The 16410-nt window shown below is 43.2% G+C and overlaps 1 protein-coding gene across 1 annotated transcript in view; it reads right to left on the bottom strand.

Annotated features, from left to right (window-relative positions):
• The window catches only part of Arhgap24 (Rho GTPase activating protein 24), a 212748-nt gene extending 212433 nt beyond the window's left edge, over positions 1-315 (bottom strand). The window contains exon 1 of the mRNA XM_032916295.1: positions 245-315. The gene's annotated coding sequence lies outside the window, so the exon portion shown is untranslated. The remainder of the gene's footprint in view (positions 1-244) is intronic.
• Between the last annotated feature and the right edge of the window lie 16095 nt (positions 316-16410).

The following is a 16410-nucleotide window of genomic DNA, read 5'->3' as shown; positions in this document are numbered from 1 at the left end:
AAATCAAGAGTCTCATGGGCAACTGAATCTCTCTGAAGCCGTGAGTGTGTGTGTGTGTGTGTGCACGCGCACGCGCATGGGCAAATATGTCATCATTGTCTATGTAAATGATAGCCAAAAGCTAATGCTTGTCCTCTCAAAGTCATATTTTCAACAGAACTGATGATCAAACCAGCCTGACATGGCTTCCCTTTCGTGGACACAGGACAGCGATAATTTAATCGAAACAGAAAATGTATCTTACCTGGAACCACTTCAAAAAGGAACTTTCCTGGACTTTCTTCATTGCACGGATGCTCAATGACTTTATTTCCAGGCAGGAAAATAGTCCCCTGCAAACACAAATGCCCCAAACGTCAACATAGCAGCAAGCACCACACAGCGGCAGCACTGAGCATCGAAGGTGCTGGGTGTCTGCAACCCGATAAGCGGTCATGTGCACCAAACGCCCTCGTGTTTATGGTAATCAATTTCCATAAGCTAGAGTTATATCCGTTTACCTTTAGTACCTATTTTTGAGTAGCTCATGTGCATTAGACAACATTAACTCTGGGATCACTTTATATATCAGTTTACGATGTGGATTGTGTGCCATCAAATTTACTGAGCGTTCTACCAACACTGTAATATCCAATGGTTAGACGAATCTAAAGCCGTCGGTATTATTTTCTCCCATTTCATGGTTGTAAAAAATTAAAGTGACAGCCTTAAAGAAACGTAGTAAAACTTCAAATTGTCTTCCTCTTATGCCACAGTTGGTTATGTGAGCCCAAGATTGGAAATTTAGTACTAGTGCAGCGTTTGGGGAGTTTCACCTGGAGGCATAGAAGTCATGAGAATTCTTCAGAAGCTAATGTGTTGGTGGCCGTTATGAGAGTGAGTGAGGCTGGAATCTTAGCTCTTCTTTTCTTTGCTTCCCACCGTGGGGAGACGCACTGAGGAGACACTGGTTCCCTGAAGGTAACCTTTATAGCACCCAGAACTGTGGACCAACAGATTTCTGTTCATTTTACATTCCCCAGTCTCAGGCATTCTGTTACGGTAGCGCAAAGACAGATGGAAGCTTTGATCATCCCTTCTGTTAGATCTTTCTCTATTCAGTGGATCATTCCCAGTACTTTAGACACACGTAAATGTCTATTCCATTTTAAAAACCTGTCCTTAATAACTCTTCCCACATCACATCCTATTTCCTCATTATCTAGAAACATTGCCATTTGTTCATATATACCTTTGTCTGCCGGTCTTTACACCTGTTGGTCAGGGAATGTGACCCATTGCTACATTCTAGACACTATTCAGTCCTCAATGAAACTTCAGTCTTTTGGCAACTGTTTCTTTTCTTTTTTCTTCTTTTTCTTTGTTGTTTTGTTTTCTTTTGTTGAGACAGGGTCTCACCATACAGCTCTGGCTGTCCTAGAGTTCACTATGTAGATCAAGCTGGCCTTGAACTTAGAGACTCGCCTGCCTCTGCTTCCCAAGTACTGGGATTAAAAGCACCATTGAGCTCTTAGCCACCGGTTCTTGAAGCGCCTGTTTTTCTGTTTTGGTTTTCTTCCGGGTTCTCTCTCGCATCTCTGTTATTAGAGTCTGATTTGCTGACTTTACTTTCCCTTACATCATTAGAACTTTCCAGATATTTATCTAATGAGTCCCTCTCTTCTGACACTTCTTTATCCAGCAGCACACATCCCTCCACACCTAGGACTTCAGGAACCAACTATGAGCCGTTTAACATCAGTTTATCTAGAATAACAGTTCTCCTTCTTAGACTACAGATCTGACAGCTTATTTGATGTTGCTAATCGTGTATTTCAAAAGGTATTTTAAATGCAATTAAATTAAGTTAAAATGAAAACGCAATTTAATTTGGTCCCTGGCGTGAGTTCCCTATCTAAATGTCATGCGGCATCCTTCTCTACATTGTACACTTATGGAAGTGATTGTCTATATTCTGCCCCACTTTGCTGCTGGTCCGCCCTGCCTGCTGCGTGCCAGTAAGCCCGACCTTTAATCAAATGTCCCACCCCTTCACTGAGGTCTGTACCATGCTTTCAGTGTCTCCCCATCTAGTATCAATGCCACCCGAGCATCCTTTAGTAACACATGTTTAGCCCCTCCTTCCCTACACAAAATAGCTTTGATTTGTTCCAGAATGAAGACCTCAATGACCCTGTCCTACCCATTTCTCTAAGCTATGTTTCTGTGGTTTTCCTATGATCTGGGTAAATGCTTTTATAGAAATCCTATCATGGCCTCTCCCCACCACACTAATTATTATCTCTCAGGTCATTTCATAGGCATAACATACATTTGCATTCATTGATTCTTAATTTACCATTAGAGCCTGTGCATGGTGCTAACACATGATTAAAACCAAGGAAGCGTGCTGTTGAGTACTCCCCCCCCCTTCCTCACCCCCCTTCCCCCTTAAACCCCCTCTCCCTCCCTCCCTCCCCGTGTGTGTGTGTGTGTGTGTGTGTGTGTGTGTGTGTTACATGTAACAGTAATAAAGGAGCAGTCGTGAGGTTGAGAGGAAGTAGAGGTGGATGTATACCCTTAGTGTAGTAAAGCCATCTTCCTTTAAGACGGAGAGATGACTTGGTGGTTAAGGGTCTGGATTGTTCTTACACAGGATATACATTTGTTTCCTAGCACCCCTTGCGAAGTAGCTTACAATTGCCTGTAACTCCAAAACCAAGGGATCCTGCCCAGAGAGCCTCTGCAGACTCTAGAGGACCCACATAATTAAATAAAAATAAATTATAAAAATAGTTTAAAGGCCATATTCAAGAATACATTGGACTCAAAAGCCCAGGATCCCACCCTCTGTGTTACTTCATCTACTTTTCCCAGTGTGAGGTAATACTTAGTCCAAGTGGTCTTTTACTCAACTCTCACCCTATCTAGGTTGGCACAGAAAATTACAGTCATCACTGAGTTCCTGCCTGGGCTTATATTGAGTGATAAGGGTTAGTTCCAGTCTTTAAGGTTTCGCCTCTCCCAGAGGATTAATCAGGGTAATATTCCTCTCTGATTTCAGCCCTGTCGATTTCATTGACCCTCATAATACTTCCTGGTGCATTATTTGTCTCATAGACTTCATTTGTGAGTGACATCATTGATTTCTTGCTGGGATCTTGAATTGCAAGCCATCCAGAATACAAGGGTCTGTATTTTCTATGTCAGGGTTCTAGAGCATAGCATGATGTTCAACCTGCTACAGCACAAACTGCAGTGGCCTAAGAGAAATGCATCCTCGGATGCGGGAAGGGGGTGCAGCAGTTCCGATGGTTTGGAATATGTAGCAATAATCACATGCTAATAACTAGAATGTTCAGACTGCAATTATATTTATGCTTATCTCCAGTGGGTATAGCCTTTTTGTACAGTGCCATCGCAACTTCAAAATGCAACTTGGTAAACACCATCGTTCATGCAACCTGGTAAACACCATCTTGCATAGTTTGGCAGCTCAGAGGTGGCAAAACAGAATCGAGAAGGACGCTGGCACTTTGATTTCAGCTCCACTGGCTATTAAAATGAAATCTCATCTCTAGTTAATATCAAACCAAGGGAGCCAAAGCCACAAGAGATTAGGGTAAGGTTAGATGTTATTGAAAATAGACATAGGGATTTTTCCTTTGGAATTTTACTCTGGGGAAAAAAAAGGACCTGTCTGTGTATGGGACTGTGTTCCAGGCCAGGAATCAGGTCAGGAGCAAGGAGCCACCGACCATCTCAGGCCTGGGTACTAGGGACTCTGAACCCGCTCAACCTTACTATTTATAGTAAAGGTTCATGCTTGCTTGAACTATTATTTAATTGAATTTAAAAAAAAAACTCTGCAGATCCTAACCTTTCAGAGACTTGAAGTGCCAGGGTTGGGAGGGTACTCAGGGGTCCCCCACATACTTGAAGGAGAAGGGGAGGGGAGAAATTGTGGGAGGGGTTGGCTGGGAGGGGGCAGTTAGCAGGATGTGAAGTGAATAAATAAAAATAAATAAAATGTTTATAAAAGACTATGTAGAAAACGTGATGTCTGATTTGCTCTTGTGTAGAGGACTTGAATAATGACCTTCCAAGGACAGCCGCCCCGAACCCTGGACCCCGGAAGGGTTAATCCATCAGAAGAGAGTCTCTGTAGACGGAGTCAAATCATGTAGTCTGATAAGAGATTATCCTAGACTGTCTGAGTGAGCCCAGATCCTAATCACAAAGATCTTTAGAAGAGAAGGGCAGGGACATGGAGATTTGATACACAAATGCCAGGGGCCTCATGAAATTTGAGCTAGACAGGACTAACAGCCACAAGCCAGGGACACTGAGAATCCCCAAAGACTCAAAGAATCTTTCTGAGCTCAGCCCTGCTATCCCTTGCTTCCAAGCTCGGGAGAGAGTGCAGGGTTTTGTTTAAGCCATAGGTAATTATCAGGTGCAGTACATAAGAGAAGTCACAGCTTCAGGGAAAGACTGGGAAATATTCTTCCAATGACCCCTAGGAGTTATTCACAAACCTCCGTCTGAGGTTTCAAAGAAACCCCGTTTACCAGTTGGCAAAGAATACCTGACTTTTCATTACCCCCTTGTTTTGGAGAAAAGAAAAACCTCACAGTGGTAGAGGCATTCAGAGAGATGGCAGCCTGGGAAATGGCTCTTCACCCAGTGCTCTCAGCTCACCAGGATGGAGCTGTCCAACCAGCATCATTTCAGGCCCTGGCAGAAAGTACTCTGCATGTTTACCAGTCCTCATTTGGAGAAGAGTGAGGTCCACCTCTGCCCCTTTTAGTCTATAACCAGGCACTGTCTTGCACTCGCACAGTCATTTTACAGCATTTGTTATTTCTCTTGGGAGAAGACACATCAACAGAAGGCAGGAGGAGCCAAATGGTGGCTTAGTAGTTTCTCTCCCTCCCCTTCCCCCTTCCTTCCCCTCCCCCCTCTCTCCCTCTCCCTCCCTCCATCTGTGTGTGTGTGTGTGTGTGTGTGTGTGTGTGTGTGTGTGTATTACATGTAACAATAATAATCAAAGGAGCAGTGGTAAATTTGAGAGGAAGTAGAGGTGGATGGAGGAAGGGCTTGGGGAGGGGCAGGATTGGGAAAGGCACGAATATCACTTTCGTAGACGGAATCTCAATATTTTATTTGTAAAGTCAAAAATTGAATTTGGTATATGCTAGAAGAGAAAGAAGAGGAGGAAGAAGGAGAAGGGAGTGGGAGGAAGAAGAGGGGTGGGAAGAAAGTGGAGGGGGGAGGGGAAGCAACTGTGGCTGCTTTGGGAATTAAGTCTCAGTTTGAAACAAAACGAAAAGGGGATGTGTCCATGTTGTAGACTATTTATTAAGGGAAAACTCTAAGACCCTAGAGTAAAAAATCCAATAAGCCATCATCAATGGACCGGAAAATTGATGGCAAAGTAGCCCCCGTTTAAGCCTTATTTTAATTAAAACCTCTGCACGGTTAGAATGTTAGTGGAAAAGACCTAGACCTAACCTTGAGAGAAAATGTTCACAGGTAAATCTAGCACCAAAATAACCACAGACACGGACTGCGCTGTTCCTAAAGGTTTGTTCGACAAATAAGTAAAAGTATTTTTGGATTTCTTCAGTGCCACCCCACAGGTTTTCATATTAAAACTGGAAGCTGGAAGTGGGAAAGAACAAAGCCACAGCAGGAAGGAATCCTCTCTGGGCTGCAGAACAAGTTCCTTTTACATCCAGTGTCTTTCAAAGAAAATCATTCAATGCCAACTTGAGAAACAACTGTCACCTTGAAACTATTTTAACATTTTATCTGTTTAGCAGCAAAACCCCAAATGAGAGGGAAAGCCCACAGAAATAGTAACACTCTTTGACTCTACTGATGCCTTATTATTTTTTAGGGATTTTTTTTTGTTACTCCAGAATTCCTAGTTAGCAAGAATATTACTTTTTTAAAATACAAAATATCGAAATATAAAAATTGAATCTGTTATATCCAAGGAGTTAAGGATATAGTGTGAGGGCTTTGTTACTCTAGACAAGCAGAGCCTAGTGCTTGGGAACAGAGAACCTAGAAGATAAACCAGCTTATCACACGCAAAATACGCTATCTGAGTATTAGTGCAGAATGGAACTGAGTATAGATGCAGACTTCCTTTTACTTAACCCTGCCCTTGGCAGAACAAACAAGTAAAAGAACCACAGACACCCCTACTCTTCTCACGTATCACAATGTCTTCAAGGGAGGACCAGAGACTGAAGGTTGAGGTTCCATAGTCGAGCATTTTATATCTTAGAAATCATACTGAACTCGTGGCTTTCTCAAGAACTATTATTGGATTTGATATGTGAGTTCTTCGTGTGTGCCCCAAGCTATTCAAATGCCATTGTTTTCTTTCTCTAATGTAGCCAGGTTGTAAAGTAGATCTCTGTATCATCTACCTATATACGTATATGTGTATATATGAGTATGTGTATGTGAATATGTATATTTTAGACAGACAGACAGATATTGCATAAGGCTTTGTTACTCTAGATAGGTAGACCCCTGGACTTAGGAGCTGAGAACCTATTAGATATAGCAGCTTAGACAAATGCAGAAATATGATACCTGAGTATTTGCACAAGATGGAATTGAGTGTAGATGCAGACTTCTTTTTACTAAAGTAATAAAGACAAGACGCTTAACTTCCCGATACTCATTTCCCCCAGCCCCCAAGCACGTAGCCGGAGGCAATGTTGCCATCTTTTAAAATCCACTTTCATTTAGCTGCATTCATACTGATATTCCAATGTCCCCACTTCTCAGGCACACTGAGAAGAAAGCCTTTCTTGTCACTGTTCCGTTAGCTGCTGCTTCTGTTTGCAGCACCGTATATGAGACCCAGGGCCTTGCACATGCCAGGCAAGCCCACTGAGCCACATTCCCAGCCCCTTGGCTGCTGTTTAAGCATCCATTCCTTTCCTATCTGAGTGTTGTACCACGACAGAGGCAGAATTTCCATCCATCCCTTCTTGAAGTCAGACAGTGCTTTAAGGGCTGAAGATGTAGCCTTAAAGTCATTCATGCCGCTAACATTCTGATTAGAAAAACATTCACAGGCAACTCTATATGGGATTGGTTTAAAAGAGCACAAATGAATCATTAATTATTAATTGGTGTAACCAATTAAGATGAGGTGTCAAGTTTGGAAGCGTCCAGGCGCTTGCTTTAGAACCACTGGCCGGGAAAGTCCTCTATCAGCTGACAGCTGTGCCGAGACCTCTGTGCACAGACCTGCCTACCCAATGAGACATAGAGAATGGCAATGTTAGGTGTCAGGGGGCTGGTGATGGGGTCCACTTCACCTGGATTTTCTCCTGAGTGCAGTGAGAAGCTTTAGAAGGTTTCTGAGCACTGGATGACAAGATTTGTATTTTTCAGAGAAAACTGCATTGAATTGAAAACAGACAATGTCTATAAGAGGGACGATGGGGGTAGAAACAGGAGCTGCTGTGAGTCTGGTATACAAAAGATCAGTAGCCCCTAAGCTGAGGAAAAGAGGAATTAGCTGCAGCATGCTTAGAGCGGAGAGGGGTGATGGCAGCGTTAGCTCTGAGACTTGGAGAGAGAGGAGGGACGGCTGAGGTGCAGGACTGTGTGAGGCACAGAACTCTGGTGATAAGGAAGAGAGAGGGAGGGGAAAATTGGGGAGGGGGAAGGAGGAAGTTGGCTAAGGACACACTCGAAATGCGTTCTCTACATGCAGGAAAATAATAAATAGAGTTAGACGTATGAGCGTCAAACCTCCCGACAGAGAGGAGGACTGGAAACTTAGTTTGGGAGCTCATCGAACCGTGAGTTATATTTAAAGCATAATTGAGGTAACCTAAGGAGATGTGGGGGAGATAAAGGGGCACCTACAAACAAGATGGCCAGAGGAAGCTTCCAGCTAGAGTGTCTACAGCAGAGATGGAACGCTAAAGAAGTCCAGTGGGAGGGCGAGAGAAGACGGAGGGAAGCCACAGAACCATGAACTCCAAGGCAGGAAAGTGCTACAAAACAGCCACCCAGTTTAATAATGTCGCATGGTCAAGGGACCGGATCATCAGAGAGCTAGCAAAGGGATTTGTCCAGAAGGAAGCCAGAGGTCAACTTTGCAAGCATCGTCTCACTGCAGAGGCAGAGAAGTAATCTAATTCCAGGGGCTGCAGCAACATCTGGGGAAACGAGTAGAGACAGTCTCTCCAGATGACTTGGAAAGTTCTGATGTGGGCTAGAGAGACGGCCTGGAGGTTAGGAGCACCGGCTGCTCACCCAAAGGGTCCAGGTTCAAGTCCCAGTACCCACATGGGCGCTCAAACTGTCTAGTAATTCCAGTTCCAGGAGCTACAACTCCCTCACATAGACATGGATGGAGGCAGGACACCAATATAAATTAAATAAAGTAAGTAATTTGTTTAAAGAGTTCTGTGTAACAGGAAATAGATCAATGAGCTAGTTGCTGAAGGATGTAGGGACCAAGGCATGTGTGTGTCCTTTTGTTTTATGAAGGCATAAGGTCTAGTACATTTATATAAAGTTTAGACTATTGCTAGAAAGGAGAAACAATAAATAAATCCAAAATTATTTTTGAGAAGTCGGTTCCTTTCGACGTATTTTCTCTGGTAGGTCTTCTAGTCATCACTCCCCAGCCAGTGAGGTTCTGGCTCTAGGCTTGTTATTCTATTCTCTCTCTCTTTCTCTCTTCCTGAATGCCCCTCTCTTCCTGAACCCCTCTCTGTCTATTTCTGAACCTCTCTTTCTTTGATATTCCTGAGCCTTTCTGTCTATTGTATGGTATCCCTTCCTAAAACAAAAGGACGCACGCATGCTTTGGTTCCCCCACCTCCTCTAACAACAAACTCGTTGATCCGACTCCTGTCACATCAGAACTTTTTAAAGAGCCATCCGTTCTGTAGAAAGTCCTGCTGTACTATGTTGATTATTGTACCTTCATATTTGATCATACAGTTTTCCTTGTTATGTTCACCATTACAAATAGCCCATCTACTTAACCCTCTGCGTGTCCTGACAGTCAGAAAACTCTTATTGATAATTACCGAAGTACCCTCTTGAGATATTTATTGGCCCTGTCTTACTTGCGGCTGTGCGTGGGGGCACACCTTCTGCCACCCCAGCAATCAGGAGGACAAGGCAGGAGGACCATAAATTCAGGGCCAGCCTGAGCTACATGGCTAGCCTCTGCTTCAAAAACATCTACTAAATTTTACATAATGTCAATAGAATCTTTGTTAGATTGGCTTCCAATACATAAACATGATATACTCCTCCATTAAGTTAGGATTCATAATGTCCTTTAACAGTTAAAATTAGTGTATTTCGTACACATACATGCATATTTACAAATTTGTCTACATTATATATACATATATGCTTTGTATATTTTGATACTTGGTAGAAACGTTTGAAATGTGGGTTTGGGATGCTTACTGTTAGTATATGTGAATGTATATTTATTTGATATATAATGTTTTTTCAAGCTCACTAATTTGCAGAATATTTTAAAAATACATATTAAACCTAATGGCAGCTATGAGTATTCCTTCCATATCTTAACAACTCTCCCATTTACCTGACGTGTACTGACAAGGAGTCATTGATAAGATGGTGAATTGGAGCAATGGTCTCAAATACTCCTAACTCCGTTGTAAAGAGAATTGTCTTAAGGGGCCTTAGCTATAATGCTAGTGAGGGGGTTAATGCACCATTGTTATCTTCAGGGTCCCTCTACTCATATGAGGTCGGTAAGAATTGTTTAGTTTGTATTTTAGCATCACGAAGGCATGCTACGTTTTATTAGACAACCTCTTTTGGTGTCACAGAAATAATCATGCTTTCACTGGTGACATATTATCATAGCAATGGTCAATTTCCAAATCATAACTATTTCATTTTAGGCCTATGTGTACTGACAGATTTCATTTCCCAGGTACCTTTGTATTTAGGAGAGATCAGGGGGCTGAGCTCTGATCAATCCTAGGTCAGCAGAGTCCTGTGACTCTACAATCAGCCCTGGATCACCTGCTTTTGCTGTTATCCCCCGTCTTATTCCACTGTATTGGTTGGCAAAAGGTGCTTTCAGGTCATAAATCTATAACTACCTTGTATCAGGTGTAAGTCTCTGTGTTTGCACATATAAAAGTGTGTGTGTGTGTGTGTGTGTGTGTGTGTGCGCGCGCGCGCGCGCGCGTGCTCGTGCACGCGTGTGCACACTTCAACCTCTAGAAAGCTTTCTATCCACAGACTTACAGATGAATGGAGATTATTATAAATTTATGAAAGCTTTGAAATGTCCAGCCACATATAACACCATAATGAATACTGCTCAAATTCTTTAACAATGACAATCCACCATTACTGCTGAAAGCATTTGAGCCCTAGAATGCTGCGCTGTGTGAAGACCCCACGGACAGAGCTGTCTCACTCCTGGCTGGCTGGCGGTGAGGAAAGTACGGGAGAGTAGGAAGCAGGAATTGAAGGTTATTGCAGGGCATGAAGAAAGTCGTTTAATCTTTCAGCGGGCCTCCTTATCTGCGAAGGTGAGGATAATTAGAATACAGTGTGTACTTAACTAACGCAGGATGGTTTGGAGATTAAACCGAATAAGGCATTTGGAAATTGTAAAGTGTAAGACACTACGGAAAAGATTATTGTGTTCTCTCGGTCTCCCATCAAAACTCATTTTGACCAGTGATTGTAGATAGTGGAACTTAAATTGGTTTTCCTAGGTGAACCGAGCTCTCTTTTGTTAGAAGTGTTCAAAAGTCCTGAAGAGCTACTAGCAGGCAGGACCTCTCCCTGGAGGTCCCCTAGCTCCTTACTTCCTTACTAGAAACCAGAATAATGCAAGCAAGTGGGAAAGGAAGTGAATCCACGCTGCTCACTGGAGTGTGTCCCAGAGACTGAGGAGTGCGTGAGGGGCTGGGAGTGAGGATGTGATGAGCCAGCTTTACGTCCCCACTTAGTGCACGTGTGACTTCACCGAAGTTAGTAAAATGGTTCCACTTCTGTCCTGTCATTAATAAAGCCATCAGAAAGGAAGGGTGAATGGAAGGAGGGAGGGAGGGAGGGAAGGAGGGAGGGAGGGAGGAAGGGAAAGATGGATGGAAAGAAAGAAAAATACCTGAGGTTTAAATAATATAAGAATGTAAACATTTAGCCTGGTGCTTGCGACATAGGGATTTGTAAACAGCAGTCCTCACACCACGGTTGGTATTTATCAGGCACAGATCCCAGCTTCAGCATCTAACATCCCCTAGCCAGGACACATCACTACGATGTGTATTTCTAGTCTAACACTGCTGTCCACGTGAGGTAGTGACGGCCAGAGACACCCACGCTTCCCCGGTAGCTGCCCTGAGGAGTAGGGGAGGCTTAAGCACGGAGCTGTTTGGTGTCTGCCTGTTTCCAGGGTCATGGTGCAGGCAAGTTTCGTTAGTGAGTCGGGAAATGAGAGCCAGCAAGCATGTGACAGTCTCCTCAGCAGCCCCGGTCTGTCACACACCTACCAGCCACAGGGAGGTGGGGAGCAGAAAAGAGATGTCAGCTATGTCCTGTCTGTTCTACCAGAGAAAAAGAATTAACAGGCGTTGGTGGCCTGAAGCAGATTGAGCTCAGCAGTCACCCTGGGCTCCCTCTAGGTAGAGGCTGCCAGACCACTGAGCCACAGTGCCCTGTGACCTGATTTGGAGGTTTATTTAAACCTTAGATTGATTGATTGATTGATTTCCGTCTTTCCTTCCTTCCTCCCTCCTTTTCCTTCCTTCCTCCTTTCCTCCCTTTCTTTCTACTTTCCTTCCTTTCTTCCTCCTCCCTCCCTCTCTTCCCTTCCCTTCCCTTCCTTCCCTTCCCTTCCCTTCCCTTCCTTCCTTCCCTTCCTTCCTTCCCTTTCCTTTCCTTTCCTTCCTTCCTTCCTCCTTCCTTCCTTCCTTCCTTCCTTCCTTCCTTCCTTCCTTTGTTCCAATAAACTAAATTCAAGACATCTTTCTCTTTTCAAGGGAAGAGCTTCTACCTTACACAGTTGTGTTAGGCACGGAAGTAATTTTTTTTTCAATGAATTCTGCTTTTAATCAAACCTAGAAACCCTGTGGGGGGACCGCTCTTCGCTATTGCCTACATGCTTATCCAGCACTCTCAGGACATCTAAAATCGGAATGTATTCTATTGTTGAACTTTATCATCGTCATAACTACGGAAGTATTAATGAAGAATCTTATTCAAAAGTTTTGCCAAACATAGTGGAAATGAGGAATAAAATCTGTAATAGTTCCCGGCCTCTCAGCAAGTCAGAACACTGAACACACACACACACACACACACACACACACACACACACACACAGACACACACACACAGACACACACACAGACACACACACAGACACACACACAGACACACACACACAGACACATACACAGACACAGACATACACACACACACACATACACACACACACACACACAGATACAGACACAGACACACACACACACACACACACAGAGACACACACACAGACACACACACACACACACACACACAGACACACACAGACACAGACACACACACAGACACACACAGACACACACAGACACAGACATACACACACACAGACACAGACACACAGACACAGACACACACACACACAGACACACACACACACACACACATAGACACACACACACAGACACACACACATAGACACACACACAGACACAGACACACACACACACAGAGACACACACACACACACACCATCTGTGCTTAGGAATTCTGGTTATTCAGATGCAGTATTGAAAGAATATTATAGCAGACCATAGAGATGATATCAGAAAGAAAGAAGTTAAAACACCATTTGTTTATTTAGACAATACATTTCAGAAATACACTGTTGTGAGAGACACGAATTTCATTAAAATGTGTTCATATCTAGTAAACAATCCATTCTCGCTCTATTATTAAATTGCATTGGTGATTGTCTGTCACAGAAAATACTGATTTAGCAATGGGCTCTGTAGAAAGTTCTTTATAGTGAAAAGGCAGTTCTAGCATGAAAGATAAGTTTTTGTGTAAGAGGTATTCATTGACTAGAAGCTTTCTCTGTGTTTTCAGCAATTTTTACTCAGTAATGAAACAACTCCTGGAGAACTGTCTTTAAGTGAGTCAGTGGATACCGTCTGGCAGGCCCGAGACCCACTAGCTAGAGGAATGTTGAGAGGTATTTCTGTCAGCTGATTCCTATCTGCATAGCCCATAACCTGAGAGCCAGAGTGGACTTTGAAGTCGCTGGGTCCTCCAGACTCTGAGGCACGCCAGCAGGGAGAAATCTGTGATTCTTGAGGAAACTCAAGCTCAGACCCTCTCTTGCCTTCCTGTAACCCAGCTGGTATCTGGCTCTCAGAGATTCCTGTACCCAGCCCCTAACACTGCCAGGGAGTGTACTCTTGCTCCTGACATCTCTGAAGATGGACAGCTATTCATACTATCTTAGCTTCCTCTCTGTTACCTTTTACATTTTCATACAAGTATATAAATATATTTTGTGTGTTGGGCACACTGCTCCCCTTCAGGCCCCTATCCTCCCCCTTTATCTCCCTCCCCTTCCTATCATAATGTCACATAGTAATTACAAACTTTAAAGTATTTTGAAATAACTGAAGATAAAGAAATGAATAGGAAACTCTCTCCAACTCCTCATCCCCCCCCCAACCCTTAGAGTTCTCAGAACACAACCTTGTGCACATTAATGGCAGAGCATCCTGTTCTATCCGACAGTCCATCTGGAAAGAGTGACATTGAGTTGATGTTACTTTCCCCACCACGCCTTGGTTTCTATGAGTGTTTTCATGGCTTCCATTTGAGAGTGGTCCTAGAGAACATGATTCTGCCACTGCTCCCTATATACTTTAGCTTACAACTAAGAAATTTGATGCTCACATTTTTTAACTCCTTCTCGTGAACCTATATTGAACTTGAACTTCAAGAAGAAATGGGTTTATTGGTATATAGGCCGTTAGCCACTATAGGTTTATTGGTATATAGGCTGTCAGCCACTATAGGTTTATTGGTATATAGACTGTCAGTCACTATAGGTTTATTGGTATATAGCCTGTCAGCCACTATAGGTTTATTGGTATATAGGCTGTCAGCCACTATAGGTTTATTGGTATATAGGCCATCAGCCACTATAGGTTTATTGGTATGTAGGTTGTCAGCCACAATATTGGGGAGAAGAATGTACAGTGCTAAAGACGATATGGAAAAATACATGAATTAACTAACACTCACTAATAAATAGCCCAGCGGTTCTTCACCAAGTGAATGGATAAATAGTGTAGGTACAACCACACCAATACAAAGGGGAGGCACTAATGATTGATTACACTGCATGTAATGGCAGGAGTCAGGCTCAAAGCTACGTTCATACTGAATACATACAACACTCTTGGAAAGACACAAGTGAGGGGAGAGGAAACAACAGTTGTGATAGGATCTACAAATAGAAGAGAGGTTGTCAGGAAGAGACCAGGGGACATTTGGAGGGCGGGGTTAAGTGGTGGGAATTATATGTAAATTATACCTCAACCGATGAGACTAGAAAGGCAGTGGTGTTGATTCTCTGTCAGCACCGGGAAGCATTAGCCCGTTCACACAACTTTACCAGCAAGCTGGCCAGCCACAAGCTGCTTACCTGCCTATAAATCATGAAACGTTAGCCCTCCTAGTTCTAAGGAGGACCATGTACCTCTCTAAGAATCATTTTATTTTATAAGTGCACCAATCCTCTTCACGAGTACTTTGCCCTCATCATCAAATCACCTCCCAGCAAACCCATTTCCTAATACAGTTATCTGAGGGTGAAGAATTGAGCAAGTGAATTTGCGGGGAGAACTGTCATCGGGCCCATGGCAGAGCAGAGCCCACTGATGGCAGCCCAGTGGAAGTAAAATAACCCTCCATCTTTTCCCAGCTGATGATCCTCCTCCAACCTCCCTGCCTACCCAAGTACCCAGAATCCTCTGCCACACTACTCCAGCTACACTCCTCTACTCTCTGCCTAGAAACATATTTGTATATTTCTCACAGTAATAATTCCCAGGGTTTGAGTTGATCTTTATGCCCATCTAAATTACAGGCTCAACGATGAGGACTGTGCAATTATGTGCTTTTGTAAACATATCTGTAGTACTCACCAAACTCACACAGAAAAGAAAACACATCTGTGTCCTTCACAGGACTTCACAGGGACTCAAGAGTGTATGTGGTACGAGTGGTTGAATAAACCAATTAAAACTGTGAATGGCTTTCTTATGTGACTGTGGCATTTCTGACCGGGCAGCTTCTATTTAATTACCTTTCTTTCATTGCCTTGGTTGAGTTTGTCTTTAACTCAGTGGAAGATCAAACTCCTCTCTTGTCAGCAATGGCCCAGAGGTCTCAGTCCTAGTCTTGGTGGGACTTAGTGTCTTGTTTCCTAGGCTTTCTCTTCCAACTTTCCTCGTGCCACCTTCTTGTCATGGTTATTCTCATGGGTAAGACCACACGAGCATGTCTCAGACCACATTCCTGTCAGTTCTGAACTATGTTTTCACTGACCCCTCCTGCTGCCCCACGCTAAGACTTCACTGACCCAGCCATCTGCCCCCTACCAATTTTCCCCACTGATCCCCCTATCTACCCCACACCAAAGCTTCCCTGATCCTCCCAATCTACCCCATACCACGGCTTCACTGATTCCCACCCCTGTCTACCCACACCAAGAACAGTCCTTTCCATAACTCTGTGTCCTATCATGTCCTTTTGGGGCTTAAAAGTGGCCTTGAAAGGTCATTTGCAAAAAGCTAAAATTTCAGTTTATCTTCTCATAGATTGGAAATGAAGCTGACGTGGGCAGGAGGCTGTAGAAACCAGAAAAGCAGCTTATGATATGAAACCCAAGCCACATCAAAATCAGCAAGTATCAACATTTTCCCAGTAAAGAGAGCTGAGGCGAAATGTTTTAGACTTAGTGCAAGTGAGGTCATACATTAAAAATGCATTTAATGCTCATGGTCTGGGCCTGCCTTGTGCAAACAACATCAGTTACAGTAGCATCAAAATTCCTAAGACCGTAAGGCAAAGGAAGAAAAAACATTTTCAGGGAAGTTTGACAATCTGTGGTTACAAAAACTATTATGATGAAACAAGACTAATTATTTTATCGAGTACTATTTTTATAACCATTTAAAATCTGGAAAATACTAATTCAAACTAACTGATACAGAAAGAATTCTGTTATTATGTATTTTAAAATACCTTCCATTCACAGGGCATTAGTAGGTTGTGAGACTAAGTTACAGGGGCCTGTGGTCCTTGTGGCAATGACTTTGAAATGACCACTGAAAGGGGAGA

This window comes from Rattus rattus, chromosome 11 (assembly GCF_011064425.1).
Source record: "Rattus rattus isolate New Zealand chromosome 11, Rrattus_CSIRO_v1, whole genome shotgun sequence".
Classification (NCBI taxonomy): Eukaryota; Metazoa; Chordata; class Mammalia; order Rodentia; family Muridae; genus Rattus; species Rattus rattus.
Note: the sequence above shows the minus strand (reverse complement) of the source record. Positions and strands in the feature narration are given on the sequence as shown.